The 7,287-nt window shown below is 39.1% G+C and overlaps 1 protein-coding gene across 4 annotated transcripts in view; it reads right to left on the bottom strand.

Annotated features, from left to right (window-relative positions):
- gria2b (glutamate receptor, ionotropic, AMPA 2b) overlaps positions 1–7,287 on the bottom strand; it is a 64,293-nt gene that overhangs the window by 32,574 nt on the left and 24,432 nt on the right. The gene's annotated exons all lie outside the window — the stretch shown is intronic.

The following is a 7,287-nucleotide window of genomic DNA, read 5'->3' as shown; positions in this document are numbered from 1 at the left end:
TATATACAGTTCTTTACTTTATGTTGAATCTTTACACCAAGAAAACAAGAAAACAAACTATTCAAAACGATGTATGACTGAAGCCAAAGGAAATGTCAAATTATGCCTATAGGTTTCCTACACTACCGGTACTTGCAATTCTGACTTTCACTTTATGTATAACGTTCAAATCCATAAGCATACAAGATTTCCCCTTGGGCGTTGATGTTGTAGTTCAATCACCCCACATTTCAATATATATTTGTTGTTGCTTTGTGAAAGCGTGCAATGCGTATTTTCTTAGTCTGTGTTTAACCTTCGACCTACAGCAATAGTACAATGGTAAATAACATATTTCCGATCAAACAGCCTCAGGCTTGTAACAGCGAGGCGTAGATACAGTATGTCATCTAAATGCAAAACATGGAATTCCACTCCTTAATATTTGGCATTGTCTCTATCACACACAGCTCAGTCACGACTCAAGTCTGACACTCACGTGCACATCAGGCGTGCAGCATGTTGTATGGGTCTTCCAATTGTACGCTTAATTGAAATTAATTTACCTCCGAGTCTACGGACCGCATTCGGTTTGAGAGGATTACATTACTCCATTGAGGTTTAATGGATTTTCTTGTCAAAACCAAATCAAAATAATGAAGCTCTAATGAGCTTAATGACTTCAGTGAGTTAGCATCCATACTCTGATTGGATCCCGTTCACCCCGCAGGCCTTCTGGGAAGTTGATGAAAGGATTGTTGTTGGACGACATTAAACTGCATCCTTTTGCTGTTCGTTTCTTCCTTGTTGTCCGCTCTGATAGCACATAGAGGGAGTAGAGGAGTTACAAGGCTCAAGATGAGAAAGCAACCATATTAGGCAGCATTGTAAAACATAAAGTACATCTAATTGTGGCTCCAAACATATTTCCTCCCTCTTAAAATAACAGTTCATTTATCAGATTTGAGTCCAAGCTTCAGGATCAAACAGCTACTTTACTGAGTTTTCAAAGTCTGTTTTCAATCAAGTCAAATAATCATAAACAGCCTCCTTTCAATGTTCCTCACAGTTTACATTAATCATATCTGCTGAGTGGATGTGATGTCCCAGATACATCACACATTCACACAACATTTTGTTTTGGTTTTAGAAAGGGCCCTTTTATGCTTTTTGTGGTTTTCCCTTTCCTTTAGTGTGTTAGGTTTGTGTGCATGTAAATCAGGGGTGGGGAACCTTTTTTCTCTCAAGGGCCATTTCAATTTTTTCAACATCCTCCGAGGGCCGTAGAAATGATTGACCTCTGCTTAAAAATACTAAAATCACAGCCCATTCATTTGGCCTTTCTTTCATGCCGTGCAAAGAAAAAGTAACCTCTTAATCCAGATATCTTACCATGACTCGCGCATGCATGCACGTGCACGGTTGTGGCATGACCACCCAAACAGAAGGATATGGACACAAGATGTGTGCAAATGTATTTAGTTTCCTATCCATGTAGACATGATTTAAGTTGGGGGTGGACCTAACCTCCTCTAGGGGGGTCCGGGGGCATGCTATTTATTTTTTTTAATGTTGAAGTTAAACGCATCAATCTGGTGCATTTTGAGAGCAACATTAAGAGNAGAGCCAGCCCTTCCTTTTGTCCAAAGCCTTAAAGGTGGGGTAGGTCATTTTGGAGAAACCTTCCGGCTGCGTATTTTCAAATTCTAGCGCACTCGAGCTGGTTTCTCCAAAATGACCTACCCCACCTTTAAGGCTTTGGACAAAAGGAAGGGCTGGCTCTATGTTGGGTTTGGGTTCCCTGAAAGCGCCACTAATGGCACATTTCCACTGCGCATTCTCCTCGCTGGCCGTCCGAGGCCGTGGTGCATTTCCATTACAGTTTAGGACCTGGGGTAGCAACGCAGTGTAGGCGGGGCGATAGGCTTTTTTTTTTTTTTACATTTCGAGTTGTTCTGTCGAGCTCCCGCTGGATTTTATCATCCCCAATGAGATGTAGGAACGTCGTCACCTCCTCGGTCGACCATGGTGTGCTTTTCTTTGACGTTGCCATTTTTGTAGCTCCTCCGTTTACAAAAATGCTGTGTATAAAAATGCTGCAAGCTTGCTTCTAGATATATATGCGACGCTAGGGATGATCTCGCGCGCGATCTTGTGAGGATTCTCTCTGACCAATCAGCAGTCGAGAGTGTTGACGTCACTAGTTCAGCCCTGGCCTGATAGAAACACGATTTTATGGGGTCGGAAAAAGAGGGAAAAAGTACCCGCTAGCCGGTGCTACGCTATATGGAAAGGCCACCAAAAACTGGCCTGGCCGCTTCAGGACGATTAAGGACGCTTAAACGGGGCTACCCGCTGCAGTGGAAATGCGCCATACATGGTCAGTAAGTTGAAATATGTTTTTAAATGTCTTATTTTCTGGGTGATAGTTATATTTTGTCGCACAGTCAAAGAAAGGTTAATATCCGTTAGCCTGGCAGGTTTTCATTAAAACTGGATGACTTGACATTTTAAAACGTTGTTAAATGTTTAACCAGGATTTTGAATTAGAGCACAAGGTAACCGTAGCAACACAACACTTTTTCCTCTTCAGTAAATCCCCACTGGTGAAATGGACCTAACCACGACTAAAAACAGCCCCAAGCTAACGGTAACAAATAGATGAAGATTTTAACAGAGTAAGACATTTTACTGTGGTGAGAGACCTTCTATCAAGATTCAAAAATAATATTATCTTTTGTAGAACTCACTAAAAAAGCAATTTATTACTCATTGGCAAACATGGATTAGATGTCCTACAGTGTTCTTAACATTAAATTCCATGACTCAGTCCAGCTCCATCAAATGTTCCTTAGGAGAACTCTAAAGACCCACACTCACATTTGCTGTATTTAACTTTCTAAGACATATTATGAGGCATTTTTGTTTAGCTTGCATCCAAAAACAAATTGGGAGGCATTCACTGACCACCACAAGCCATCGTTAGCTTAGCCACCATAACCACACAGTTTTCCAGAAATGTTTTCTTGGCTTACGCATACTCCAACGCTGGTACAGTATATTATGAATGTCATTTTACTAGTAGCTAGTTAGCCAGCTAGGACACACATATCATACAAATAAGACCATGTTGTAAGCCAATATCAAGAGAGCCTTATCAACATATTGAAGTATCAATTGGGATTAGGTGAAACTATTATTAATGCATTGCTGTCCACTGTTGACTGAAACTCCAACCCAGTCTAGTATCCAGAAACAGTTTTGTAGGTTTCTTTATGACTGTGTTAAAGCACAGTGCTTATACAACACTCTCGATTAAGCATTTTTTCCCCTATCTGCTTCACATCCATCTACCCTATCATCTATATATTTTTACGAGGAACACTGGTATAACCAAAAACATTTGTTGTTTCTCTAACGCAAGCAGAGACTTGGCTTCGCTGATTTCCTCTGCGGTTGAACGCCTGCTGTGTGATGCTTATTATCCTTATCACTTCCCTTTAGAATGAGACATATGTTATGTCTTGGCTTGGAGCCAAGATTATGCTATCCATCCAAATTGGCACAGAACCTTCAATGCTCTGGAGAGTTAAGATATTACGTGACCTTGCATACAATTAAGCTGCCCTGGATTTAAAAGGTCAGGAAAGACTAAGGAGACATGAACCAACGTGCAAAGTAAGATTTTGTTATTCAGCAATACCATAACATCTATTTTCCCAGTGAAGAGATTATTTCTGCTCTGCGAGTGAACGCACAGTGGACGCGTAATAGCTTAACTTCATGCTTATTCATCATGTGTATGTGATTGTATGATCATATGCATAATATGATGAAAAACAATTTAAATGAGGCAAGAAATGGCTCATAAATAATGCATAATGGAAAGCTGTTTGATACCAACAATTGCAGCCTCACGTTAGGTATAATCTCTTTGCTTCGAGCTATAGTTTCCTCATTCAGGCTCCATACAGGATGCTTTCCCAGGTATGGATCTCCACTCTCTGCAATACGCCAATCAAAGCATCACTTAAATCAGTTGGTAAGTGATTGTTTCCTTAGGAAGAAGGAGAAGAATATGCATCATCTCATGGACGGCCACAAATGTGATATCCTTCTTATGACCTCAACAACAAGTTAATGACATGTTTCTATCCAAAACCTTGGTAAAACAACAGATAAGGTGAAGTGTTTCTTTTGACAATGTTTGGCAACTAAACAATTCAAAAACAGTGATGAACAGTCAAATATTTTAGCTTTTTACATTTTAGCAAGCAATTTCTTATTGACTCATCAAACAGATAGAGCACCATCAGCTTTTATCTGCAGTTGTATTTCTGACCACCTGATTAATGTCCCATAAACCTATGCAATCTTTTCATTTACTGTCCGCTAACTCTAATACTTGCCATTTAGCTACTAAATGCTTTAATGTATTCACAAGTTATGCGCATAGTTATAGCCAAATCTATCGACTGCAAACGCAGGACAAGATGCTGGCTGTACCGCAGGGGTGTCAAACTCAATTTCATCGCGGGCCACATCAGCATTATTGCTGCTCTCAAAGGGCCGGTTGTAACTGTAAGACTATATAAAAATACATATATAAATATATATATAAAATAATGTATTATATTACTGCATTGGATTATTATCAGATAGGGTAACTTCATAATTAACTAAGTCTGAAAGCAGAAGTCTAGGGCAAATAATTATAAGTCTCTTCAGTGAGAATGTCACAAAATGATTTAAAAAAAATAAATAAATAACATTTTGAAACAAATGTTACATTCTGAGAAAAGGGCACATTCTGAGACAAAAGGCATATTTAGATGAAATAAAGTTAAATTCTGAGAAAAAAGTCAAATTTGAGATGCATTGTGGGACATGTAGTTTATTGGCAACGTACTTCTGTAAATCATCATGTAACCGTATAATTAACATATCATATTCTTTGCAAGCTCTTGTGGTGCCACAGAAAATGAAGTCAACGGCCGGATTTGGCCCCCGGGCCTTGAGTTTGACACCCCTGCTGTACCGTGTTTCTTGGGATAGTCATATAGGTTACACGTTGAAACTAAACTAAGCTGGCACAGCAATGACTAAAGCCACAGCCACATTGCAATGGCAATAGCCACAGAAAAAGCCGTAGCCTACCGTTCTACCCATGACCTTTACTTTAATATCAAAGAGTTACAACTACACTACTCTTTCACTGAGTTTAACACAAATAACACTGATTATTGCAGGTTTAAGATGAGAGCTGGAATAAGGATTGAACAACTATAATCTAAGTTAAGGTTAAGGTATAAGATCCAGGCTATAGTTACATTAAATATGTTTTAACTGTAGCTAGGTGAGGAGCCATGCTCTATAATAAAAGGGCACACTACCTCCTGCATTGCCATTAAACATTGACACTGGACGTAAATTCTGAGATGCAGAATCGAACACAGTTCCAAGGAATAATGGGCTTCTTTTATAGCAATGATGATGAAAGGTGGTTGTAAAAACCTGTAATAATAATGTTCTTCTTTGTTGATTTCCTATTAGTCCAGTACTAAAATGTGAAAAATATAGTCGGGGAATGTGTTTCAAATAGTTTGCATTCAGCCAACAGAATACAAAAACACTCAGAGTGCCTTTCCGCCCACATACAGTGGGGCAAAAAAGTATTTAGTCAGCCACCAATTGTGCAAGTTCTCCCACTTAAAAAGATGAGAGAGGCCTGTAATTTTCATCCTAAGTACACTTCAACTATGAGAGACAGAATGGGGGGAAAGAATCCAGGAAATCACATTGTAGGATTTTTAATGAATTAATTGGTAANGCTTCAAAATGTTGGGTCGCGATGTATTGACCAAGTAAAAAGTGGTTCCAGAGGCCTGACCAGTTGAGAATCACTGCCCTAGAGTATGTGATTTAGAATAGAATAGAATATAATTGTTTAATGTCATTATACATGTACAATGAGATAAATAAATGCTTCTCCCTTTCAAGGGTGCCATCAAAACAAAAAAAACATCACAAGACAACAAATACATGCAGCATACATACTTAGGAATAAGGAATAATGTGCAGTAATTATTTCCAGTAGTATAAACATAAAATCTATAATGTAATAAATAATAATAGTAGGTATGTATTTATAATAATAATAATAGTGATATATATGTATATATGTACAGAGTCACATTTATTTCACATGCAGGATGATTAAGAGGTATGACTTTCAGGTGTTAAGAGCAATGATGGCTCTTGGGAAAAAAAGTGTAAGTGAATAATTTGGTATAACTACCTCATACACAACATCTCTTCAAAATTGCAAATAGAAAGGTAGATTTACTTTAATCAACCATTGTAATAGGAACACATCCATGTGGATTCTTTGTAGTGCTAATAGTGAGAACAAACCACACCTGAATGTAGATACGAGGGTGGAAGTTCACATCTGCAGGGCACATCACCTTTACTGTACGTCAAAGATGACTCTGACTCTCTCACCTCCCCTTGATATTACGTAAGACAGACTCTTTAAACACAGGAGGTGTTAAAGTTGATTCTATGTGACAAGCTCTTTTTCGGGAACCAAAATGCCCTTAACCTGGATTTTACCTGTGTTGCATGTGTAGAGGGTGTCACACAAAGCTAGTGGTTACTATAAAAGAAGCAATTTGAACACAATTTCTGGATTGCTTATAGTCAAATGATTGCATCCGTTTGAAAGGGACGTAATTGTATTGCTCAGGGAAAGGTCATGTTCATACGAGAAACATGCAATTTTCAATCAACGTAGAAATAATCAGGAGCTATAACGGCCCGTCCACACAGCAGCTTTAAAAAAATCTTCCAACACTTCCAACGCTTCTCTGCCCATTGACTTTGAATGGGGTGACGTCACTTTGCCTCGCTTTTCGCCGAACTGCATTGTGGGGAAGCAAGTGAAGATTTACAGGATTTACAGGATTTTCAGGATTCAAAAGTTGAGCAATGTTCAACTTTTTAAGCTGAGCTGGAAGCGTCAGCCAATCAAATCCCGTTTATGCAAATCTGACAGTACAAGCGCTAGCCATAGTAGCCAATCAAACCGCGTGCAAGCTGGGAGAGCCAGACTGCAGTTCATTTCCTCATATTCCAAACGAGAAATTACGGTAGCAAATCACCCGGTTCTTTACGACCAGAACTATTTACCGGGATACAAACCGGAGGTACCAGGCATGGAGGGAGGTGGCAGAGACAGTGGGTGAAACTGGTAGGTTTTCGCCTGTTTGGGGAGTTTATATATATACAGGACTGTCTCAGAAAATT

Source organism: Notothenia coriiceps, unplaced genomic scaffold (genome assembly GCF_000735185.1).
Source record: "Notothenia coriiceps isolate Sejong01 unplaced genomic scaffold, NC01 NC01_scaffold00000339, whole genome shotgun sequence".
NCBI lineage: Eukaryota > Metazoa > Chordata > Actinopteri > Perciformes > Nototheniidae > Notothenia > Notothenia coriiceps.
The sequence above is the reverse complement of the archived record's forward strand: the minus strand, read 5'-3'. Positions and strand labels throughout refer to the sequence as shown.